This window comes from Echinops telfairi, unplaced genomic scaffold (genome assembly GCF_000313985.2).
Source record: "Echinops telfairi isolate 266 unplaced genomic scaffold, ASM31398v2 ScPeMD7_18;HRSCAF=68, whole genome shotgun sequence".
Classification (NCBI taxonomy): domain Eukaryota; kingdom Metazoa; phylum Chordata; class Mammalia; order Afrosoricida; family Tenrecidae; genus Echinops; species Echinops telfairi.
Window position 1 is genome coordinate 13,230,570 of NW_022103915.1, and position 25,811 is coordinate 13,256,380.

General features: G+C 46.0%; 1 protein-coding gene across 1 annotated transcript in view; it reads left to right on the forward strand.

Annotated features, from left to right (window-relative positions):
• Nucleotides 1-8,556: 8,556 nt before the first annotated feature.
• The window catches only part of RPS6KA5 (ribosomal protein S6 kinase A5), a 132,998-nt gene continuing 115,743 nt past the window's right edge, over nucleotides 8,557-25,811 (forward strand). The window contains exon 1 of the mRNA XM_045288129.1: nucleotides 8,557-8,572. The gene's annotated coding sequence lies outside the window, so the exon portion shown is untranslated. The remainder of the gene's footprint in view (nucleotides 8,573-25,811) is intronic.

The window sequence follows — 25,811 nt, forward strand, 5'->3', positions numbered from 1 at the left end:
TAGGTGCTGCCATCAACTCATTTAGCCCCCAGGAGCCCCTGTGAAGTGTGCATGACTGTTACTCCAGCTCCAAGGTGGGGGTCACAGCTTGAGTGTGGTCATCACTAGCTCAAGGTACCCCAGATAACAGGAGAAGTACACTGCTTTTGAAACCCAAGCCGCCTGGCTCCACATCCCAGCTAGAGCACCCTGCTTTGTGTCATTGGTGGGATGTGAGCATGGGGCTTGGAACAGAGATCTGGGGCCGTTGATGAACCTTCTAGAGACATTGGCAGTTAGATGGACACAGAACATGGTATCTATCCCATGAGAGAGGTTGTTGAAAGGCACAAGAGGAAGCAAACTCCAAAATGAACCCTGAGAAACTCCAGAACCCAGATGCTGGACCTAAACTTGAGTTGCTAAGAAGAATACTGAAGAGAAAAAGGCAGCGGGGTTGGAGACGAAACTGGGAGGGATCTTAGGAAAGGCCGGCCCTGGAAGCCAGAGAGAGGAAGTCCTTCAAGGGAGGTATGTCAGTCACTGGATTGGCTGATGGCCTTGCTGGAGAACTGTGTGAGAGAGAGGTGGGGGGAGTTGAGCGGGCAAGTCTGATCGGATTGGGTGAAGGAGAGAATGCAGTGTGGACAGCTGTCCCGAGGCTTGGCTTCAGAGGGCACCACAGAGATTGAGCCCGAGCTAGAGGGATGTAGGCTGCTGGGTGGTTTTATTTTTCATTTCCTGGTCTTAAGATGAGTGATATGAGAGCCAGGACTGTACAGAGGGAAGGCTTGAAGCCACACGGGAGGGATAGTATCCAGTCCCTGTGGAGGGTGCTGGGGTGGGGGCATGGACCTCTGATAGGGAAAGCCCATTTCGGCTATACTCATGGGGGGAAGGAGGGAGAGGAGAGTGTCCATGTACTTGCAGACTTGGTGGTAGAAGGTGGGAGTTTTGAATGTCTAGCTTTTGTTCATTCTCTAAATTATGAAGAAAAGCCCATTCTATTCAAACAGAAAAATGGCTTCATTATTATTTTTTTTAGATTAGGTTATTCTGGTAATTAAAAAACCCAAAAAAACTTAGCTATAGAAAAACACTCAGGAAATTGACACTGAGTGGGTCTTAGTGGTACGGTGTTTAAGTGCTTGGCTGTGAATTGAGGGGTCTGCTGTTCATACTCAACCACCGCTCTGTGGGACGGAGGACTGGCCGTCGGCTTCAGTCAGGATGACAGCTTTGAAAACCCTCTGGAGCAGTCCTGTCCTGGCTCTGGGTCGGAATCAGCCAGGTGGCGGGAGCGTCTACGGTGCAAGGGTCTGGGGTTGGGGCAGAAAGCCTAACAGAAGGGGTTCTCAGGTGCAGCGGTGAGATGCTGGGCTCTGCACAGGGGTCATTCCCTGGATACGCTCTCTGTCCTGCCGAAATTCTTAGTAAGCCTCGCACTCGGTTGCTTTTTTTTGAGGCATTTTATGTTTAGTGCAGTTCTTCTAAATGAAGTTTATTTGGTACGTGCAGTGGGAAATGGCTGTTTGTCACCGCTCTCTGTGTGTCTGTTTTCTTGCTGGCTCTGTTTCACACGGCCCCACCAGGCAGTCCCCAAATCAGCTGGCTAGGTGAACACTGCCTCTTTGTGCACTGAAAGTACAGCGCGTCTCATAGTACGTGGGTTGCCTTGTTTTCCCGTACACAGATATTAAATATAACCTCACCCGGCCTCCAGTGGAGCTCTGTCCAGAGATGGTTGCAGGCCCAACCACAATCTAAACAACTTCAGAATAGCTCACCACCTGGCAGTTGAAAGGAACCGAATGTGCTCGCACTTTGACTTATTTTTGAGCTCATGTGGATTCCCCCGAACTGGGCTGCTGGGACTCTGCAGACATGGGGTGAAGAGCTTGGATTTCAGGGTGAGGTACCTACCGTCAGTACTGCCCTGTCCACCCTTAGTAAGTTAGAGCTTATCCGATAGTGCCTTATGCTGCTTTGTAGAGAACAGATCTTTCCCTGACAGAAGAAAGGAAAAATAAAACAAATTGAGTAAAGTTCTCTCATTGCATGCAGTTGTCACCTTTTGACTGAAGTGAACGTTGCGCTAGAAGCTTGTTTGTTTCTAGTTTTCGTTGTGCACTGGGGGAAGGTTTGCAGGGCTGCTCCCCAGTTTCCCAGTCAGCCATTCAGAGCCATGTTGTTTCCGCTCAGCCTTTGCAGGCCTCTCTGTGCACCTTCACTCGTGCCTCCTGGCTCTCCTTCAGCCCCTCTGACCTTTGTTGGGCAGATGCTGCCCTTTGATCATAAATGGTTGATTATTTGACTCCCAGAAGCTTGTGTTTTATAATGTGGAGTAAGAAAAACCAAGGTCTTAGATTACAAGACCGTGTGCATAAGAATCACTTGAGGGAAAGAACTAGGAGGCAAAGGGCATTTATGGAGGTCTAAATACAGACATGTACATATGTAAACATTTATATATGATGATGGATAAATAGACCTATGTGCATATATTTATAGGTTTAGTATTAAGGTAGCAGGTGGACAATGGGCCTCTACTCAAGTACTCCCTCAATGCAAGAACACTTTGTTCTATTAAACTGGCATTCCATGATGCTCACCTTCCTGACACGATTGCTGAAGACAAAGCGGGTGCATAAGCACATGTGGTGAAGAAAGCTGATGGTGCCAGGCTATCAAAAGATATATAGTGTCTGGGGGCCTTAAAGGCTTGAAGGTAAACAAGTGGCCATCTAGCTGAGAAGCAACAAAGCCCACATGGAGGAAGCACACCAGCCTGCGTGATCACAAGGTGTCGATGGAATCAATTATCAGGCATCAAAGACCCAGAACAAAAAATCATCATTGTGAATGAGGGGGAATGCAGAGTGGGGACCCAAGCCCATCTGTAGGCAACTGGACATCCCTTTACAGAAGGCTCACAGGGAGAGACGAGCCAGTCAGGGTGCAGTGTAGTAACGATGAAACATACATCTTTCCTCTAGTTCTTAAATGCTTCCTCCGCACCCCACCCCTAACCCACCCCCATGATCCCAATTCTACCTTATAAACCCAGCTAGACCAGAGCATGTATACTAGTACAGATAGGAACTGGAAACAGGGGATCCAGGACAGATGAACTCTTCAGGACCAGTGGTGAGAGTGGCGAGATCGGGAGGGTGGAGGGAAGGAGGAGCAGAAAGGGGGAACTGATTACAAGGATCTACCTATAACCCCTTGCCTGGGTGATGGACACCAGAGAAGTGGGTGAAAGGAGACATCAGACAGTGTAAGACATGACAAAATAATAATAATTTATAAATTATCAAGGACTCGGGAGGGAGGGGGGAAATGAGGAGCTGATACCAAGGGCATTTGATGGCAACAAATGCACTAATGTGCTTGACACAATGGAAGGATGTATGGATTGTGATAAGAGTTGTATGAACCCCCGGTAACATGATTTTTTAAAAAGGAATCACTTGAGGCTCTGCAAGTCTCCCCTGGGGCTGTGACAATGCACGTCCTGATTATGGGTACCTGGGCGAGAAGAGCATACGCTCCCCTCGGGGTCAAACCAGGGTGAACCTGCCTAATGTACTTAAACCTGTGTTTAATATACCAAGAAAACAGTAAGCATCTCATTTACTGGGACCAAGCTAATAATTACAGCTGGAAAACAATGTTCTTATAAAGCCTCGGATTTTCTTACTCAGATGACAAAACATGCTTCTTGGACAAATTTAGTTTCTGTCAAAAGGTGACAATTTTATGCAGTGAGGAAAAAAAGTCTTTTTTCTCTCTTAGAGTTTTCCTCTCCTTTTGTTAGGGGGAAGTAAGTTCTGTATCACCCAATTTCAGATAAGCTCTAATTTCAGTCGGCTGTGATTCCATAGCAGTGAGTTTGGTTTTTGGAGTATGGTATTCATAGCAACCATGTAGGGCAGGGTAGACCTGCCCCTGTGAGTTTCTGAGACTGTAACTTTAAAAGAGTAGAAAACCCTGTCTCTCTCCTGTGGAGTGGCTGGTGGTTTGGAACTGCTGACCTTGTGGTTAGCAGCCCAAAATGTAATCACTACACTACCAGGGCTCCTTCAGGGTTGCTATGAGTTGGAATCACCTTATAGCAATTGGGTATTTTTTGGTGGGGGATGTGGCTGTTGAGTATGATATTGATAGTAGATACACCACCCTGAAAACCAGACTCCGCCCTGGGTATCTACAGAGTCATTCCCAGGGGATTCTTCTGTAGACACAGCATCTTTGGGGTCTTGTTCAAATGTAGATTACAATTCATCATGTCTTGGGCAGACAACCAGATGATCAGGAGGAGATCAAACCGGTTCACAGCCTTGGCATTAACTAAAGATGACTGAATCAGATTGTACTGTATACCTAAGTTGGATATCTTCTACATTCCCAGAGACTTTCACTCCAGGGGTTTTCCCTCCTTTCCCTGATCATCAAGCTCTTCTGTACCTAAACACGTTGGAATCTTACTGTAAAAAGAAAGCTGACAGCCCTTGTGGCTTGGCAGCTATTGCTGTCATTCCCCTTTCCACAGCTTTCCCTACCACTTCTTGAGAGAGTGGTTTATTCCAGTGGTTTCTACTGTGTCTCCGATCGCTCTCTGATGTGCTACAGCACCAGGCTTCCCTCACCACCACACCACTGGAACGGTTCTCACTCAAGTCACTGCACCGGGCCCGTTTTCCGAATGCCTCTCTTTGCACTCTGTAGAGCAGTGGCTTTTGGAGCGTGGGTACTGTTCTTCCACTGCCTGGTGAGAGCTTGTACCTCTCTCCTGGTTCCTTGTGCGACGCCGACTGTCCTGCTTCCTCTGCACTGGTCGCTGTCACCGACAGCATTAACTAGTGACCATCCATTGTCATCCCTCTTAGAACCGTTGATACTCTTCCTCAAGATAAATAGGGCCTGGCTTGAACTACCACTCACCTCCACTGGCTGCTTGGGCCCAGAGGAGCAGCTTTTCAGTTTCCCACCCCACTGAAACTGGAAGCCGTTAGGCTCCTCCTCCTCGGTTGTCTCTGGGATTGCATTTGATCCTCGCAGTCTCCTGACTGTGTCATCTCCTTTCCTTTTAACTTCATGCCCTGCTGTCTTCAAGCCCAGCTCCCGATGCAGAAGCAAGTTCTCCCTTTTGACTTAAAAACGCCCTCCCAAGTCTCTCATTCTATGTCACTGTGTTAGTCTGGGTTGACTAGAGGAACAAATTCACAGACACTCCTATGTGTCTAAGAAAGAGCTTTATATACAAGAGCAATTGTATATTGAGAAACCATCCCAGCCCAGTCCACATAAACTCCATAAGTCTGATAATACCCCATATGTCGATACAAGTCCATAAATTCCTCTTTAGACTCATGCAACCATGCAATGACGCCAAATGCAGGAATATCACAGGCCAGTGGGTGGAGAGTCTTATAGATCCAGTGGTGGTGGAAGCATCTCAGTGATGGTGTGGGTCTACACGTGGCTCCTCCAGCTCCAAGGCTGGCTGCCATCAGCATAGCTCCATGTAGCTTGTCAACAGGAATGTCTCATAGGGTGAGTCAATCAGAGATGTATCTGGCCTCCAGTGAGCTATTTATCTCCTTTGCACCTCCAAAGGAGGTCATCAAGCTGTGACCTGATCAACAGGGTAGACTCTACCCCTTTGCCAGTTGACAGTAGATTATGTAACTGCCACACACTCATTCATAGTGGTCCTGCCTATTGCTCCACTATTGACATATGTTCTATGCCAGAGTTGAGCCTGATAGGCAAAAAATAGTGAGGTAGTTTATTGTGCCGACCTGGCTGATAAACACGTGTTAATTGAAGGGAGGAGGGATAAATGGCTCAGTGAGCCTCGCTTTTCTACTTCTCGGGTCTCTTGCTTTGTGATGGTCGGACCAGGGTGCGGCTGCCTTAGCCAGTTCCCTGTTTCAGCTTGCAAGGCTCACTACCTGCAAGACGTCCCCAAAGAGAAGCCACATGGACCTACCCCTATGTAGCCCTGGGTGCTGGAGCAGCCGTGTGGAGACCCCTGCCAGTGCTGAGATGCTTACACGTTCACTGATTCAGCTTTCCTCCTACAGTCTGCATCATAGTGTGTGTTTTGTGAGATGGAGGAGGACTTTGTGGATTGGTGTCGGACATAAGGGTTAATGTTTGACTTGTGAGCTTGGGCAGCACTGGGTTGGGATGTTTTCTTGATGTGCACTTAACCTTTTTATAAAACTCTCTCTTAAACATGAGTTTCTGTGGATTTGTTTCTCTAAAGTACCCAGACTATAATACAAATTGGAAGGGCCTGACACCTCAGATGGGGACATTTGAGAAGATAAGCATGATTGATAGTCTTAAGCCACTGAATTTCCCTAAGTCATCTGAATCACTGCCCCTAGTCCCTTGTTCCACTGCCCCTGGGCTTGTTCCGAGAGAGCAGTCTCCCCTTGTCTGGAGACCATGCAGGGATAATGTTGGGTTGGCTACCTCACAAGATGATGATGATGCTACTTAAGATCTGCCCTCCCCTCACCCATATTGTTCCAGAACAATAATGGGACATATTCTAAGCAGAGTCCGGGCAAAGACAGAGTGCTTGCTCTAGGGGAAAATAGTTAACTTGGGAAAATCATGCCAGGACCAGAATAGAATGTCCCAAAGGGGACTTTTGGGCAAGTGGATCCGATTATTTATTCAGTGGTAGTAGAATCATAAGGCTAGAGAGGGGAGGGAAGAATTTATTGACATGGATTGCATATCCTAGTATTTCGATCCTAATATGTGGAACGCAGGATGCTTCTTGAAGCTTGGGCACGAATATGGCTTATAGTAAATTAGACAAATAGACATGGGTGGCTTTGGTAGAGTATTGAAGTCTGAGAGAAGAGGGAATATTGAAATACGTTTTAAACATGAGGCTGGAGAATGTACTTTCTTTGCTAAGATGAAATAATGATGGCTCCGGTGAGAGAGAGACTGAAACTGGGGTTGATGGAAGTTACCTTCATGGCAGCTGGATTCCGTTTTTGTCCACAGCCATGATAGGATTCTGGAATGACAGAGGCCAGAGGGTGGTGTAACCTGGAATGACCAGGAACATTGAAGGACAGATTTACTGTAATGGGCTAGACTGGCATTCAGGCTGCCCTGACTCAAAAGACCCGTGACAATGGCTATTAAGCCACGGGGCAAGATAGAAGGACAACCAATCATGTGTTACTTGACTTGTGTCTCTGGGTCTTCCTCTCTTAGGCTTTAGTTGCCTTCCCTTTTCAGGGGGTGGGGTGTGTGGTTGCTGGAATTGTCTACTCACCAAGCTGGAAGCAACGAGAAAAACCTCAGTCAGTTCCTTGAGTTCAAGATGAACGCCTCCCTCTCCCTATATAGTGTAGTAGCCACCTGGCTTCTCCTCAAAGACTCGGTGGTGGACTTGTATAACATGGAGGGCTTAAGCAACTCCCCTCACTGACTTCAGTCAGTCTCTTGCATGGCAGCTTTGACTCCACTTGCACTGACAGTGCCTGCCCTGTCTCAAGGAGGGCCTCGGTATGTCTGCTCAGTCTGAGACACGTGTTGGAGGGTTTGTAGACACACACAGCCTGGAGGCTGGAAGGTAGTGTTCTCCCTGTCTTTACACAGATAATTCTAGAACCATTCTAAACGTAATTCCGAGAGAGCTGGCAAGCAGCAACCATCTCAGTAAGGTGTCCTTGTACTGGTGTATTCTCCTTTCCACCTTTACTTGCCTTGCACCTCGATTTCACTTCCACTTAAAGTAATACAGATCCTTTCTTGTGGGAGCCCTGCACTGCTAACCAAAAGATCAGTGCTTCGAAACCACCAGCTTCTCCTTGGGAGAAAGACAAGGCTTTCTACTCCCGTAAAGAGTTAACGGTCTCAGAACCCTACAGGGGCAGTTCTGTCCTGTCCTGTCCTGTAGGGTCACTGTGAATCAGCATCCCCTCGATGGCAGGGAGGTTGCTGATGCTTTGCTTTTATGGGAACATGGGAATGTGTGTGTGTGTGTGTGTGTGTGTGTGTGTGTGTGCTGTGTGTGCGCTCCTACCTGCCTAGGTATGGAGCCAGCCAGTCAGCCAGCCATCCACTCCCTGATTTCCAATGAGGAGCTTGGCATGGTCAAAATGCCAGTTCAGCACGGCTCTAGTACGTGGCAGAATTTCTCTCGGATGCCAAACATTCTCTGTCTCCTCAGTGAGTCTGCTCCGCGTTGTCCATGGGGGCTGTGTCAGTAGCCCGTGGTTGGCTCATCCTGTCAGGCCCTCTGGTGATCTGTTCATACAGGTAGTTTGTAGGTCACCAGGCCACAGGGGGTGTCCTTTGTTAAGAACTTCCCTTCCCCTCCTCGAGGGAGTGAGTATGTGGCAGGGGCAGGGCAGTGGCAAGGTGGTTTGGGGGCCATGCTCCCCAGTCCATTTGGAAAGTGGGTCTTTCTTTTCTGGGTTCCGTCAGCTGCTGTTTCCCTTCTTTCTGTTGCTGCTGCTGCTGCTGCTGCTTTGTTGGCACATGTCTGTTCCTGGATCTTGCCTTTCTGACTCAGGATGTGTGAGCTGTTTTCATTCAGTCCAAAGGGGTGCGTTACCATTTTCCTCAGCTTGTTTCTTGTTTCTTTTTTTTTTTTTTGCAGAGTGTGTGGAGCGGGGAGGAACAGGAGGAGGTTTTGTGCCCTGAAATGTGTTGATTAGCATTTTCTAAGTCTTCACAGTACTTTGAGTGTCTGTGGCTGGCCTTTTGTCTGTCTGGCCATGCCCTGTTGGAGAGTACATGCTCTCCTTCCTTTGCTGTGGCTGGTCCTCCGTTACAGAGGGTCCTCTGTTACGGATGGTGTGCGGGTGGAGTGAGAGGGGTGTGGGGGCCGCTGGTTGTCTTGCTCTTTACTTACTTTGGGATGCTGAATTTTTCCTTTTTATTTCCCTCCTGCTCTGGTGGCTTCGTGGTTATGAAGTGGGCTACTAACCCCAGGGGGGTCAGCAATTTGCAACCTCCAGCTGATCCTTGGGACAAAGAGGAGACTTGCTACTCCTGTGAATAATTACAGTCTCAGAAACCCACAGGGAGGAGGGGCAGCTCTGCCCTGCCCTACAGGGTCGCTGTGAGTCGAAATCAACTCGATGGCAGTGAGTTTGGTTCGGTTCCCTTCACTGCCATGGATTTCCCCCTCCCCCCGCATCGCTAGGTCTTCTGGGGAAGCTGTGCTGCTCAGAGGAGGCTGCCACTGCTGTCCAGCCTATTTCCCAGTTGCTGCTTTAGGCTCGGGCTGGCCCGACCTGCGCAACCCCGTGGCTTCTGGCTTCAGGGATGTTTTCTCTGTGTGTCATCTGCATCCTCTGTGCCCCTCACTCTGTCCTGATTGGTAGTTACATAATTTCATGTCAACTTGATCAAATAGGTTACAGGGGTGGAGTCTGGCCTGTCAATCTGGATTGACACAGCTGGATTGATGCCTCCTTGTGGGCATGGCCTTCTCAGGAGGATTCTGGGAGTTTTCCTCTCTTCCTCCCTGGAGGCAGGATACACTATCTCTGCCTGTTTCACCTCCCTGTTGACAAGCTACATGGAAGGCACGCTGATGGCAGCCAGAGTCCTGGAAATGCTTCCACTGCCCTTGGATCCACAGGACTTTCTACACACTGGCTGGTGATCTTCCGGGATCATTGCACGTGTTGTGTGTGTCTGAACAGGAATTCATGGGCTAATACTGAACTTAATGGACTTGATCTGGACTGGGCTGGGATTTTTTTGATGCATAATTACTACTTCATATAACGTTCTCTCTTACATATATATGAGTGTCTCTGGATTTGTTTCTCTAGTCCACCCAGCTAACACACCTGGTCTCTGGTGCCTCCTGTCATTGGTCCCGCATACGAACCTGCTTTAGTGGCCAGCAGGAGCATTAGTGGTAGTCATTCGGCATATGGTTTTCTAGCATGGGGGATGCTGAAGGCATGGGACAGATGTGGCTTTACTTGCTTTCTTTGCTAGTTTCATGGGTTGGTTTGTTGGTGTTTTGAGGGTGATTGGGAAGATCTAAAAGTAGACTGCCTTCATTGTTCTACAAACCCAGAAGGGACCCTTTGTACTTTCAATGACTCCAAATCTCCAGGAACCCCTGGTGGTGCAATGGGTTAAACCAGCAAAAAGAGTGTGTGTGTGTGTGTGTGTGTGTGTGTGTTGCGTGGTAGAGAACCACTCAGTGGATTGATTTATTTAAAGCAGATTAGAGACATAGTAGATTAACTCTGCTTCCATTGGCTGTGAATAATGTAGATATTACCGAGGCATATTGATCTTCATTTTAAAAGGAGTTAAGTAGAAAATCTAAGTAAGGATCAGATTTACATGACAATAATACGAGCTACTGTATGTACAATGCAGAGGTTCCTGGACTGACCGGGATGTGAGGATGCTAACCATGCCATCTTCTCTTCTGCTAACGCCACCTTCTTGGCATCTAGGAAAGGTGTGGCTTGGGCTTTTTCTATAGCTAGGTTTGAAACAAAGGACTTGACAATATGGGCGTATATGTGATAATTCAGACTGTATATAATCATTCTAAAAGACTTAGGAAAAAAACCTTTTTTCTAACCCAGTCTTCATAAGCAATTCTTTAAGTGAGGCTACTTCTTCTCAGCCCCAAAGATCCATTAAACCCCTTTGTTCTTTCCAATGCTCTATTTTGTATTGCTGGCCAGGATGATGGAAACAGAAATCAGATACGGTTTTGGAATAATGAATAATTACTATGGTTCACAGGATTTTTAAAAAGAAGCTATTTTTCGTTCTTCCACTCTGAATTGGCTGTGTTTTCAACTTGAAAACATGATTTTCATCTGAAACTTTCCTTCCATATTCCCATTTCCCAATCCTACTCTGGTGGCATAGTGGATTGGGTCTTGGCTGCTAACCTCAGGGTCAGCAGTTGGAACCCATCAGCTGCTCCCTGGGAAAAAAATTAGGCTGTCTTCTCCCATAAAGAGCTACAGTCCTGGAAACCCAAAGGACAGCTGTACTCTGCCCTACAGGGTCACCTCGAGTCAGAATCGGTTTGATGGTGTAGGACCTTGTGGCCTTCTCTTCCTTGGTAGAGAACTTCTTAGAGGAGCACTTCTTCGTGAGGTTCATTGAGAAAATATGCACGAAAGATAGTTTAAAAGAGATTTTTCTAGTACTAAAAGGTTCCTATTGTCTTACTCGGAGGAGAGTTTGGTGTGGAATTCAGCATTGATTTTCACCCATAATTCTGGAAGAGTTGTCCTGTAGTCTTTTAGCTCCTAACATTGCTAATGAGAACTTTGATGCCATTCTAAGTCCCACTGGGGCTTTCTGCTCCCATCAAGAGTTGCAGCCTTGGAAGCCCACAGGGACAGTTCTACCCTGCCCTGTAGGGTCATTACGAATTGGAATCAATTTGATGGCAGTGAGTTTTTTATTTCAGTTTTGGCTAATAGGAGTACGATATTAAAAAGTTGTTCTGGGTGAGGTGAGGGATCTCTGCCTGGTTGTCTCCCACTTCATTCTTGCTCTCTCCAGGGCCTCAAGTTGGATTCTTTTTCTCTCGGGATTATGAATCCTGTGTGCTTGGAGCGAGGGCACGGGGGTGACAAAGCTCCTGAAAAGGCGTGCAGGCATGTGCCAATGTTCAGCCCTCATAGCCCCAGTCAGGTGGGTATTAATAAGGGCTTGTTTTTATAGAGGAGGATACAGGGACACAGAGAGTGGGCTCCATTTCTCTGAGAGTGGAGCCTGCGTCCACCCGAGGCAGCGAGACTCCACCATCACAGTTCTTCACAGCCCCACAACCAGGACCACGTGGAGTAGAACTCAGCATGTGTAGAAGGAGTATTTTGAAGTATATCCTGGGCTCTAATTTTTTAATTTTAATTTATAGATATGCACCTTTTTAAGCTGTTGCCAGAATGCTGTGCTTTTATACGTGGAATTATTTGCTTCACGCTTATTTTCAGATTTCATTGTGATCTAATCTTTAATTAAGACAGCTTAGGCCACTTTTTAAAAGCCAAGGTAGCTTTCCATCCACATAGCTTGTGTTAGTCTGGGTAGACTAGAGAAACAAATTCAGAGATACTTATGTTTATAGAAAGGAGCTTTATATAGAGAGTAATTGTACATTAAGAAAACATCCCAGCCCAGTCCACATCAAGTCCATATGTCAATACTCTGTAAATTCCTCGTCAGATTCAAGCCACACATGCAATGACACTGAGTGCAAGAAAATCACAGCCGAGTGGGAGGAAAGTCTTGTGGATCCAGTGGCGGCATCTTAGCACTGGTGTGGGTCTCCATATGGTTCCTGCAGTTCCAAGACTGGCTGCCATCAGCATAGCTCTGCATGGCTTGTCAACAGGAATGTCTTGCAGGGAGTGAGTGTGTGCCTTGCCTCCAGTGAGCTATTTATCTCCTTAGTGCCTCTAAATGAGGTCATCAACCTGTGACTTGATTGACAGGCTAAACTTCACCCCTTCGCTTTTATAGTCTCAAATTGACAGCAGATTATGTAACCACCACATAGCTATGAAAATCCCAGTAATGAGATCCTATAGGCTGAAAGATAAACAAAGGGCCATCTGAGAGAGAAACAACAAAGCCCACATGGAAGAAGCACACCAGCCTGTGAGATCACAAGGCGACGAAGGGATCGGGTATCAGGGATCAGAGACACCCCCCGCAAAAAAAATCATAGCATTGTGAGTGAGGGGGAGTGCGGAGTGGGGACCCAGGGCCCATCTGTGGGAAATTGGACATTTCCCACAGGAGATGAGCCAGTCATGGTGCAGTGTAGCAATGATGAAACATACAATTTTCCTCTAGTTCTTGAATGCTTCCTCCCCACCACTATCATGATCCCAATTCTACCTTACAAATCTGGCTGGACTGGAGGATGTACACTGGTACAGATAGGAACTGGAAACACAGGGAATCCAGGACAGATGAACCCCTCAGGACCAGTGGTGAGAGTGGCGATACTGGGAGGGTAGAGGAAAGGTGAGGGAGAAAGGGGGAACAGATTACAAGGATCTACATGTAACCTCCTCCCTGGGGGATGGACAGTGGAGAAGTGGGTGAAGGGAGACGTTGGATGGTGTAAGATATGACAAAATAATAATCATTTATAAATTATCAAGGGTTCATGGGGGAGGGAGGAGTGGGGAGGGAGGGGAAAATGAGGAGTTGATACCAAGGTCTTAAGTAGAAAGCAAATGTTTTGAGAATGATGATGACAACCCATGTACAAATGTGCTTGACACAATGGGTGGATGGATTTTGATAAGAGTTATACGAGCCTGCAATAAAATGATAAAAAGATATATATATATATAAAAGAAAACCCCAGTAATGGGAACGCAAAACTGAAAAAACTCAAATCACTTTTCATGAGAAGTCTGTGGCCATTCACTTTTTATTATTTCATATTTTGTTTAAATTTTTTTTACAGCCACACAATGAAGGAAGAATAAGTCCCTTTCTGTTGTTGTTATTCTTTCGTTTGGATGTCCTTGAGCTTTAGAAAAAGGGGTCTTTCAGAAGTGTGTTTATGCTTATCAATGTACTGTTGTATAGTTATCCCAGACATGTGTAAGCTTGTGTTTCTACTGTTCACATGTGTAGCCCAAATTAATACAAAATTAAAGAGTAAATAAAATTTAATAATACCTTTTCTTTATGTAAACTACTATAGATATTCTAATGCACTGGTTCTCAATCATCCTAATGCTGTAGTTCCTCATGTGTTGGGTGACCCCCAGCCGTAAAACTATTTTCGTTGCTACTTCATAACTAATTTTGCTACTGTTATGAATTAGGTGACCCCTGTGAAAGGGTCCTTTGACCCCCCCACCCCAAAGAGGTCACAACCCACAGGTTGAGAACCGTTGTTCTAATATATTTGTGCAAAGTGAGCAGACAGTAAAATATAAGCCTATTGGTACAACAAAATGTCTGTGTGTATTAATGTACATATACTTTAGTTCTTTTTATTAAAGCACATGCACATTTTCTACTTCAAGAGTATTATGGATACATCCATCTTCCAAAATTTAAAACTCTTTGTTTTTTAGTAACCCTTTAAACCATTTTACTCTCCATCATTTGCCCAACGAAAATGTATGTATTCTATTTGGAAGACAGCTACTTAGCTAATGGACCAGAAGAGACCCAGATTTGTGCCCATTTGAAATAAAAGTGACCCAACAGAATGTAGAAATTAACAAGCAATATCATTAATATCATATGGAAGTGAAAAAAAAATTAAAAAGCAGGAAGGGGAGCTGCCAGAAGCCAAGCCAGATTCAGAAGAAGATGTTGCACCGGGGATTTCATTGCTGACATCAGATGGATCCTAGCCAAAAGGAGAAAATACCAGAAAGGTATTTATTTGTGTTTTATTGAATATGCAAAGTGGTCTAGGCCAATGTGCCTTATTTATTTTTTGCATTTTTAAATATTTACTTTTTAAAAGACTTATTAGGATTTTGTGCCCTACGTAGGGTAAAGCTTTTTGATCAGCAAATTCAATTTTTATTCAGCTTATTAGTTTTATTTGTTATAGATTAACTTTGATGTAGTTAGAAGAATTTAGACAAAGTAAATGGATCCTCTCACTCTTCCCTAGCTCACTTTCACAGGCATTTGGATATCTGATAATAACGGACAGTGGACAGGGAACTCCAAAACTGTATGGGTCATGACATACTGTGTACATTATTGAGAAGAATGATAATTTTAGAAAACTTAATCGTGTTCAAGGTGTTCCTGAGGGATATGTACACACCAGGAATCAGTGCTTCAAACAGACAAAGGAACACTGCCTGGCTTCAATCAGTACAGGTGTGCATCAGGGTGTGTCCTTGAACCACATGTATTCAGTCTGTATGCCGAGCAGCTGGGCCAGATGAAGAAGAATGTGGCGTCAGGATAGGAAAAAGGCTCGCTAGCAATCTGTGATATGCGGATTCTGACACAACCCAGCTGGCTAAAAGCCAAGCGAACTTGAAACCCTAACTGATGAAGACTCAAGTCTGTACCTTCAGTGTGGACTGCAGCTCAATATCAAGAAAGCAAAGATAACAGTTTTCACAACAGGATCAAATCATGATAAATGGAGAACAGTTTGAAGTTGTCAAGAACGTCATTGTACTTGCATCCACAATTAATGCTCATGGACGCAACAGGCAAGAAGTCAAATGATATATTGCGTTGGGCTGATGGGCACAGACCTGTTTACAGTGTTGGCAAAGATGTCACTTTGAGGACTAAATTGTGCCAGACTTACGTGCCTGCCTGTTTTCAATTGCTTTATGCACGTGACCGTTGTGCAGTGAATAAGGAATACCAGAGAAGAATTGCTGCACTGGAATTGTGTTGGTAGAGAGCACTGTAAGTGCATGGACTTCTGGAAGTACAAACAAATATGTTTTGGAGGAAGTCTAACCTGGATGTTCCTTAGAAGCAGGAACGGGAGACTTGGTCCTGTACTTTGGACGTGCTATCAGAAGAGGCCATCCCTGGGGAAGGACATCGTGCTTGGGAAAGCACAGAGCCAGTGAACAAGAGGAAGGTCTTTGAAGAGCGGGGCCGTCAGCAGTGCCTGCAGCAATGGGCTCGAGCACGGCCAGGGCTGTGAGCTTGGTACAGGACCCGGCGGCCCTTAGTTCAGCTCTAGCTGGGGGTGCTGGGAGTCAGAGCGGATCAGCAGCACCTAACAAGAACATTTAGATTCTGTGCATGTCTTTCATAGCTAATTAGAGCATGATTTCTTTAATTTTAATGAGTTTAATTTTCACCAGGAGTACCTTTTCTTGTTGCTGTAAACAGAATTATTGAGGATTATTTTAGCATCACACATGGCACAGCTTCTGTGGTAGGGGGTTATGGTCTTCTTGGTCCACGAGAGGTACTTCATTTGTAGTGGATGTGTTCACGTGCCGATTCCAGCCAGTGAAATGTGAGCAGAACTTACCTGTGACCATCAGAGCTGATGTGTTTAATTGCTGAGTTGAGATCCCTAGCCGTTTTCACTGCTGCCGTAACTGGCAGTTCTAGGTGTGACCCTGGGCCCTATAATGAAGAAGACTGGAACAGTTTCTAGACTTCTCCTGATGCACATGTAGAATGAGTGAAAAAGAAGCTGCTAATTGAAGCCATTGATTCACAGGTTAATATTAATGATGTAGTAGTCATGGGTTGGGCTACTTGCCATAAAGGTCAGCAGTTTGAAACCACCACCTGCTCTGTGGGAGAAAGATGAGGCTTTCTACTCCAGAAACCTACAGGGGCAGTTCCACCCTGTCCTGTACGGTCATGGAGTTGCTATCTACTCTATGGCAGTGAATTCTGTGTCTAGGTTACTGCAGCATAGCCTAGTCAATTATGAATGAGAAATCTCCTTGTCCTAGCTATCAAGGCTACTAGATAACAAATACCACAAGTAGGCGACTTTCACTATTGATCTTCTCACAGCTAGGAGTCTCAAGGTCTGGGAAGAGTTGATTTCTCTGTGTGTGTCAGCTCTGGGAGGAAGGTCGTTGTCATTTAGCTCTTGATAATGCCCATGTGACACGGCCTCTCTCTGCCCCACTCTGCTTGCTTGCTTCCCCCTGCTCTTTTATGCCTCAGAAGAGATTAAGACACCCCTTACTCATGTACGGTCACATGCATATGGCAAAGAACATCTGTTCCCAGGTATAAAGGGTAGAATTTACAACACATGATTTTGGCTGACACAGTTCAATCCATAGCACTTCTGGAAGGAGAGTCTTGTATGAAGCTTTCTAGAATTTTAAATTTTAATACAGCTACAAGGGATTCACCAATTTTTAAGAGAACAAAGACTTTGTGGAAATTGGTTTTCTACTGAGGGCCAGGCATAGATGGGGATGGAACGTTTTAAAACCTCTGAAATACCTCTTCAGAGACTCCCAATGTGCCCTGAGGATGGTTGTTGATTTTGAGAACTCTTCAAAAATGAAATTAGCAGTGAGCCTGAAGAGAGCCCCTGGGTGTGGAGGGTTATAGCAAGCTGCCCTCCAAATGAAACCACACACATCCCGCCTTCTTCCTCCTGGCTGGGCGATGAGAAATGCCGTAAGTTTAAAACGGCAGCTCAGCAGAGAAGGGAAAGGAGCCGGCTTTCAGCAGAGCTCTTGCAGCAGCAAGCCTGTGGTTGCCTGGAGTGAGGAGGGGCAGCAGGAGTCTGAAGAGAGCTTGTGGGGAAAAAACAAACAAACAAAAAACCTAGGGGAAAAATCTCCCTTTGAAAGCCTAGCAGGATGTGCAAAGTCCCGAGCCAGCCCTAGGACTTCATAACTTTGTATGCTGACTCCCAGGGCTTCATAGTTCACAGGAAAAGGCTTGAAAGTGACAGGGTAAGAAGTGGCAACCTCAAAGAACATTGCTCCTACTGGGCACTTAAGATAATGAAGGAAATGATGGGGCCCCTGGAGTCAGGATACACTTAGACTTCCCTGGGCACTAAATGCCTAGAAGTAGAAAGAAAAACAGTCCAATAAGCATACTGTAAAAACAACATAGAAAATGCACCTCAAAGCATTTCATCTGGGGGAAAATCAGCCCCCAAACCGACCATTATACAGAAAAAAAAACAGTCACAGATCCCTGTAAACTAGATTACATCCTCAGGCAGCTTTAGGTGGTTCGGCAGAAACAAAACCTCAATCATAATAGCACCCTGAATTGGTAGTTACACACCAAGACTCGGACTGGGCAAAAACCAGAGGAATCATAGATGAGAGTTGATTGGACTCCGGGAAAACTCAAGGAAAAGACAGAGTCATGTATATCAGAGATGGAGATGAAATAACAAGGTGCCCAGGTGAGAATCTAAGAAGGTATAGAACAGAGAGAAGCAGGAAAGTACTACTGTGGAAATCAGATACAGAGAAAAGGCCGTTGAAATAGAAGACAGGCAAAGAAAAGAACTTGTCCAACTGAAGTTCTTAAGAAGAAAACGTGAACCAAGATCCAAGAAATATAACCCCAGTCATATGAAAGAAGACTAGAATTTCAACATTGAATTGGTCCACTTAGCACTGGAGAAATTAACCCATACAAGCAGCTTTGAGACACATTGTAGTAAAGCTAAGAGACTTTAAAGATTGGAAAGGAAAAAAAATCTTTAGGTCTTCAGGCAAGAAGAGCAAATAATTACACAGTGGTAGGATAATTAGCTGCAATTAGATATCTCAAAAGCAACAAAGAGCGAGGCAACAATAGGACAACATTGTTGAAGAAACTTTAGGAAGGCAAATGAAAATTCAGTCCAGCCCTTGGCCTTTATTATGAGGGCTCTATCGAAGTGGAGACGTGCAGTCAGTAGGCTCCCACAGTGCCCCTTGGCCACAGTGCCCGGTGGAGGGCAGACGAAGCACCTGTGTCCCGTGAGCAGTTTCCAGAAGCCAGGGGAATAATGTGTCGTGCAACTGCCCCATTCACATCTTGGCTGAGACACAGGGTGGGCTCTGCTTGGAAGAATGGTCACGCTTCAGACAGCGTTTGAGCCAGGGCGACTGCTCATCTACTGTATAGTGCCTAGTCATTGAAATAATAAAAGCCACCTTCCATGTGCTAGCGTGTGTTTAGGAGAAAGACGTGGTTTTCTACTCCTGTAAAGAGTTGCAGTCCTAGAAACCCGCAAGGGCCATTCTACCCGGTCCAATAGGGTCACCATGAGTCAGAATCAACTTAATGGCAGGGAGGTTGGTTTTGGAGTATGTGTTCAGGCTCTGATCAGAAGGGCATGATAGAAATGGAACAATCTGCGTGGCATGGTGGTTCTGCACTGGGCTGCTCACCACAGGCTAGCAGTTCGAAACCACAGGAGAAAGACGGAGCTTTGTACCCCCTGAAACGACACTCTGGAAAAATCACAGGGGCAGTTCTACCCTGTCCTGTAGAGCCGCTAGCAGTCAGCCTTGACTCGCTGGCAGTGAATTTGGTTTTTTGTTTAGTATTGGTTACTGGCGCCCTCTTCCTAATGGCAGCCTTAGAGTACATTGCAGATGTGCTATGTTGCGTCTCAGATGTGGTGCCCCACAGCGCAGGTCTGACGGTACTGCAGCTCAGAGGGCCGGAGCAAAGGGCTGGACCAAAGGATTTTTTTTAAATCACCATCACTCATTCTCTTCCACCTCTTCTCATGAAGTTCTTTCTCCAAAAGGAACTCAACTACACAAAGTCCAAAGTGCCTATAGTTGTATGTACCACTTCCATTACTGTTGTGTCTTTTTTAGAATTCATCAACACATTGTAGTTTTTAAAGATTAAGGCTGTAGAAAAAGTTTTGATCAAGTGAAAAGTCAGTGTATACAAGTGGTCTTCCTGGGGAGTCCAGTAGACAACAGGTGCAAATGAGAGCTGATCAGGGACTGCAGCTGCTGGGGTGCATTGGATAAAGCCTTTTAAAGAGCTGAAGCTAAAATAAGGGGGCCGGGGATAGAAGACCAGTGTGTGAAACTAAGTTACACTGGGTATGATACATGTTTATGATTTGAATTACATAAGTATGTACAGAGCATAAGTATGTGTACATATTTGTTATAAAACTTCGTTTGTTTCCGGTTCACTCCGGATCACAGCAAAGGGGGCTGGGGATAGAAGACCAGTGTGTGAAACTAAGTTACACTGGGTATGATACATGTTATGATTTGAATTATATAAGTATGTACAGAGCATAAGTATGTATACATATTTGCTACAAAACTTCGTTTGTTTCCGGTTCACTCGGGATCACAGCAACAATGTAGCACTCTGCGACATAGCACAGAAGAGAATGAGAAAAGACCACACAAACCACGTAAGCCTTGTAAAATTCAAGCGAGTGTTTCCTTAGCAATCTTTGAAGTGGCTAAGCAGACCAAAAAGGTGGCCCAGGAAGGGCAATTTGAGGACCAGCATCCCCCAACTTACTCAGCCTCCTTTTTTGCTTTACCTGTCACCAAGTGCCTTCTAGTTACTGACACTGCTGTTTCTTGGCGACACAGGGAGGTGAGCGTATAAATTGCTGGATGAGAAGGGACAGAAAGGTAGACCTGGCTTTCACATTTGAAATCTGGACTCTACAGTATTTGGGATTTACCACTCACCATGAGATCATTACTTCCTTACTCATCACTTTCTTATCTGTTTCAGGTCAGGTGATAGTGCTTATTAATTCATTTGCGATGACTGGAACCAGTGTACAAGTGTAAGCTAAATAATTTCACATGCACCTTATAGCCCACGTGAGGAAATGGTAAGCAGATGGTTACATACCAATGGGATGAGGCATCCCTTACGATATTTTGAGAGTTACATACCACATATGTGTGTAGCATGAGCCCACGCCCAGCATAAGTCCGTGTGCCAGTTTTACATATGAGATAGTAAATGTAGTAAATACACACAAATGCGTGATATAAATATACATATTCTAGACATTTCCATGACAGCTTAGAAACGGACACCACAGTAGCAGTGGGCACACCTGACACTCAGATCTTGGTTTCTAACACCATTTCCATGGAACAAATCAAGATAACTTGTCAGAGGAAACTAGGGATGTTGAAGTCAATGTTGAAGGTGCTGACGCTGACCGAGTTTGGGACAGTTTGTGCAGCACTGTAACTAAAGGCAGGAATGAATTTTAAACCATTGGAGAAATGGGAATTTCAAGAATATATGAATAGATAGATAAATAAGTGAGAAGAGACTCTTCCCATGATGCATTGCTGACTAGGAACCACTGCTTCAGGCAAGAATCATCGATGGCTACTTCAAGTGTGGTGGGAGTTGGATGGAGAGGAGGTTACTTCTACAGAGCCTCGCCCACACACGATTACTTATTGCACGGGCAAAATTAGTGCCTGTCCAATGTAGAGACTAGACAGCCTCTCGGGCTGGGGATTAAAAGGAACCACCCACGAGGATGTTTCTGAGAGGGTGCTTGTGTGCTTCTGGCTGTGGTGCCTTGGGAAGCACACAGAGCGTGTCAAGCAGTATCCCAGCTGGAACGCAGAACCCGAACCTAATAGTCAGGGGATGTCAGACAAGCAGAGCATTCTGTGTGGAAGAAGAAAACACCGACATTTAGTTTAAAAAATTACAGCCATAAACGCTGAAAGAAGACTGAGAAACTGTTCCAGATCGATGAAGACAAGAGACACCCACCCAGGTAGATGCAGTGTGCGATCCTGCACTAGGGGAAAGAAAGGGTGCTGTGAGAGGCATGATTAGACGATGGACAGAACTGGACCAGAGTTGATAAAGCAAGCATTTTCTGAATCTGATTGCTGAGGTATGCTTAAGAGGAACTTTGGGGCATACACAATGAAGTATTAAAGGATAGATAGACATGACAGATCTAAACTAAGTAGATCAGAAATACCCCATTTGTGAGTGCGGGATGCCTGTATAAGAGTAGGAATGAGAAAGCAGCCATGGCCAGATGTTAAAAGTAGATGATGAGTGGTGGGTGTAGGAGAGTTCTGATAGTTTTACAGTTTGGGATTTTGAAATCATTTAAAAATAGATGAAATGACCAGGGAGCACTAGGATGGGATTTGGGGGCAAGAGCTGCACCCTTTCATTTGGCAACGAAATCATGCTGACAGCCCTTGGCATAACCAAACCCGCCAACATTGAGTTATTCTAACTCCTGGCAACTCTGTGTTTTATCAGGATAGAAATGTGTTCTGTGGGTCTGCAACGACTGATTTTGTTTTATTTTTTACCATTTGGTTACCAGACCTTTTAGTGAGGCACCGTTAGGATGGACCTGAACTTCCAACCTTTCAGTTAGCCAGCTTTCACACAGGACGCATTGGTTGCTTTACTTTGGTTTCAGAGCAGTGGGTCACTTGGTTTCTGCTTGGAATGAGAGCAGAAGAGGCAAGGGCAACAGGGCGCATGCCACCCTGGTGCGCCTGGGGTATGGGTGTGGAGCAAGCCCAGGCCTGAGGCTGGAGAGGCAGGAGAGGACAGAGGCAGGAGCATCTCATTCCTCTGGCCTGTAGTGCTCTTAGCAATGTAGTTCAGTCTCCTGGGCGTTGAAACTTCATATTAAAAACAAACAAACAAAAAACAAAACATTGTTCTTGAAAAACAAGTTGGCAAGCAGCCCCTTGGACGTTCTGAGCCTGTTATTGCAAACTGATTGAACTTGCTTCAAGGCTGCGACATTGAATGTTAATAGAAACCAAATGCTTTGTAGCCTGTAGTCTGGAAAATGGAAAAAGGAAGAAGGGTGTTGATGAAGGACGTGATGACAGCAGCATTAAGTGTGGTGCTGTCAAGAGAGTTAGGGTGGGAGACATGCTGAAGTGGCTTCGCGAGAGGAACAGCAGGCTGCCAGATATTTCCACATTGCCACCTTGAAATAACATGCCTGAGGAGTCTGGCTGTGGGCTCTCGTGGTACATTCATGGTACCATGCCAAATAGAGGAAGAAACAACCAAAAAAGGTTGTGGGCATTTTGGGAGCATGACTGTTTGTCGTGCTTAGTAAGGTTTCATCTGTTTTACTGTTCAGAAAACCCAAATCACTGCCATTGAGTTGATTCCGACTCAGCGTGACCCTGTGGGCAAGGGAGAACTGCCCTGTGGGCTAGCCTTCGGAGGCTAGCTCTTTATGGACCTAGAAAGGCTCACCTTTCTCCCTCGGAGCGCCTGGTGGTTTTGACCACTGACTGCGGTTCAAAGCCCGGCTCAAAGCCCACTAAGTCACCAGGGTTCTTTTTATTCTTCATAAGCGACCTCCTTTTTGGGGACACAACCCTGAAGCTCCTTGAGGAACCACAGGTGCCCCTTAACTTGAGAAGCAGGGTGGCCCATCTGGACCCCTGCCCGTCGTGTAGTTTAGTGGCATATCAGCAAACACTCAGGGTACTTGCTCTGGAAAGTCAGTCTTTGGAAAACCTCTTTGCATTCTTCTTGGTGGGCGCTGTGCTCCCTGAATCATCCTTTCCCTTCAGCCGCTTGTGTCCACGAATGGCCCCGTCAGAAGATACTCTTCTTAGCAAAGCTATGCTGTGTGAGAATTGTGAGTTTTTTCATATGGGACGACAATAGCTTTGCTAACTCCTGTCCTGGCCGTCTTCATGTGGAGACTCCGCAGATATTCTATATGCAGTCTTTGTTGTAGGCAGTATTCATGAAGCTCTGGGCCCGTGTGCGCGCACGCGCGCGCACGCGCGCGCACACACACATTTAGAGCCCTGTGCTATTTGCAGAAAAGACCTGCACCCTTTAAGAATAACAGTGTAGTGAGCTGTTATCAAATGAAGAGCAAATTTGTTTTTGAAACAGCAATGCGTGATACATCAAAATGTGTGCATTTCAGAAAGTAAGTTGTAGACACTTCATACTGAAGTTTAAAAAAACGTGATTTTCCTCAACAGTGTGAACATTAACTTCAATTAGTGAATAGACATATATGCAAAACAAGGTGCAAATGAAACACTGACAAAACCCATGTTGGAATAGAAAATGTTGTCTTTATAACACTCGGATTTAGAAAACATATTTATGATTTTGGCCATGTAGGTCAAGTTTTAAAAACTGAGCTGTAATTTTATATGTACCATTCTCTCTGGTGGGCAGTTTGATGGTCAAGTGTATCCAGTTCACATCTGGCACTTAGAATGTTAATTTTTTTGCTCAGAGTGCTCAGGCTCTCCCTGCCACTTGAGGGCCCACATGGTGAGCTGTGGAGCGTTCACCCTCTCTATTAGCCTGCCTCATTTTAGTTTCATTGCGTGCCACAGTGCATTTTTGCAAAGTGAACGTTTGTTGCGGTGGTATGCCAAGCAAGTGTTTATCTGTGCCTCGTTCCAGCAGTGCATACTCACTGAGGTCTCCATGTGACATTTTTGGTCATTCTCACAAAAAAGCATCTTCCAAATGCTTTTGTACTGCTGTTCACACACTTGACATGGAAGCAAAGAAATTGGTGTGCCTCGCTTTGCCGTGATACTGCCTTTATTGCGCTGGGGAATCTAACTTGCAGTGTTTCCAAAGGCCTGCCTCTGGAGGGCCCCCTATGAGTTGGAATCAACTGGAAGGTAGCGGGGTTTTCTTTCTTAGAGTGGACTCAGATGTTTTTATGTTGTGCTTAGTGGTCTTCTCACCGCCATCAAGTCAATTCATAGTGGCCTACAGGACAGAGTAGAACTGTCCCTGTGGTTTCTCAGACTTTCACCCTGTATGGGAGTAGAAAGTCTAACGTGAAACCAAAATCCAAACTGAGCTGCCATCCAGTTGATGCAGACTCATAGCGGCCTTATTGGATAGGGTAGAGCGATCCCTGTGGGTTTCCAAGACTGACGCTTTATGGGAGTAGAAAGCCCAGTCTTTTGTAGAGCGGCTGGTGGCTTTGAACTGCTCATTTTGCAGTTAGCAGGCTAACATGTCACCACCATGCCACCAGGGCAGGTCCTTTTCCACCCCCCTCCCATCCCTCCACCATGGGGTGAGATGTCCCTCCTGGCTCTCCCGTGACTCCTCACCTCCACAGCGTGTCTCACAGAGCAGTGTGTATGTGTCCCAGCCTCACCTGTATTCTGCCCACTGTCAGATCCACTCGCTAGGTTTGGCCAGCTAGTAGACTGTAGGCATCAAACCTATGCAAAATGTTCTCTCACAGCAGTGGGCACCCAGATGCCTACTGGGGAGGGGCCTGCATGGAGCATTACTTTGGTAGCCCCATTAGGGATCCGAGAATGTCAGCTGGGGTCAAGAAATCAGTAGGGAAGGAAGCTGCTTTGTAGGAAACAGGAGGGTTTGCTGGTCCTCTTCCTAATAGAGGATAGAAAGAACAGGAGAGAAGCCAGGCAGGTGGAGTGAGACCAGGGAATAGGATTTTGATTCACTGGTAGGACTTGCACCTTCCATGTGGAAGGCCTGGGCTGGTGTCCGGCTACTGCATCTCAAGGGCGGTCACCAGCCATCTGTTGTTGAGGGCCTTGGACCACGCAGCCAGTGTATGCTCCCTTGTGCACAGGTTGCCCCGGGTCGGGGCCCATTTCACAGTAGCCCGTCAGCATTCCTCAAGGATGACAATGCTCCTTCATTGTTTGCATGTGTAGAATCCCACTCTGTATCCACAGATCCTCACCAAAGTTTGTGCTGCGATGGAGGGTGTTTAGTTTTGTTTGTATCTTCTTGGAATCCAGAGAAGCACTTATTTCGTGACTGGGCTGGGCCGCACACGCCCGAGATGATACTGGAGTGGTTTGGGGGCTTCTGAGAATGCCAGACTCCCCAGTGAGTTCCTGGGGACAGGGGACTCTGGCTTTCCACAGGTCATATAGTGCTGAAAGGGGGTCTTCCTGACAAAGACCTGGGAAACCCCAACTAACAACCAGAAGACAGATGGAGGGAGCCAGAAAGACTGGGAAGGAGGAGATGTAGCTGCACTCGTGTTAGGGCAAAAAGTATTTACAGTGCCACGGACGGCCAAAAGTTCAAGTCTGTCTTGGAAGAAGTATGGCCAGAGTGCTTCTTAGAGGCAAGGTTGGTGAAACTTCATCTTACTTGCTTTGGACACATGGTCAGGAGAGACCAGTCCCTGAGAAAGACATCATGCTTGGTAAAGTCGAGGGGCAGGAACGAGGAAGGCCGTCGATGAGCTGGGTGGACACCGTGGCTGTATCACTGCTCTCAGACAGGAGCAGTCGTGAGGCTGACTCAGGACCATGCAGTGTTCATGTTGTGCACAGGGTCGCTATGGGTTGGAGCCGCCTCGGTTACCAACAATAGCAGGATTGGGTGGTGGGAGCCACAGCTATGTTTTCTTTTTG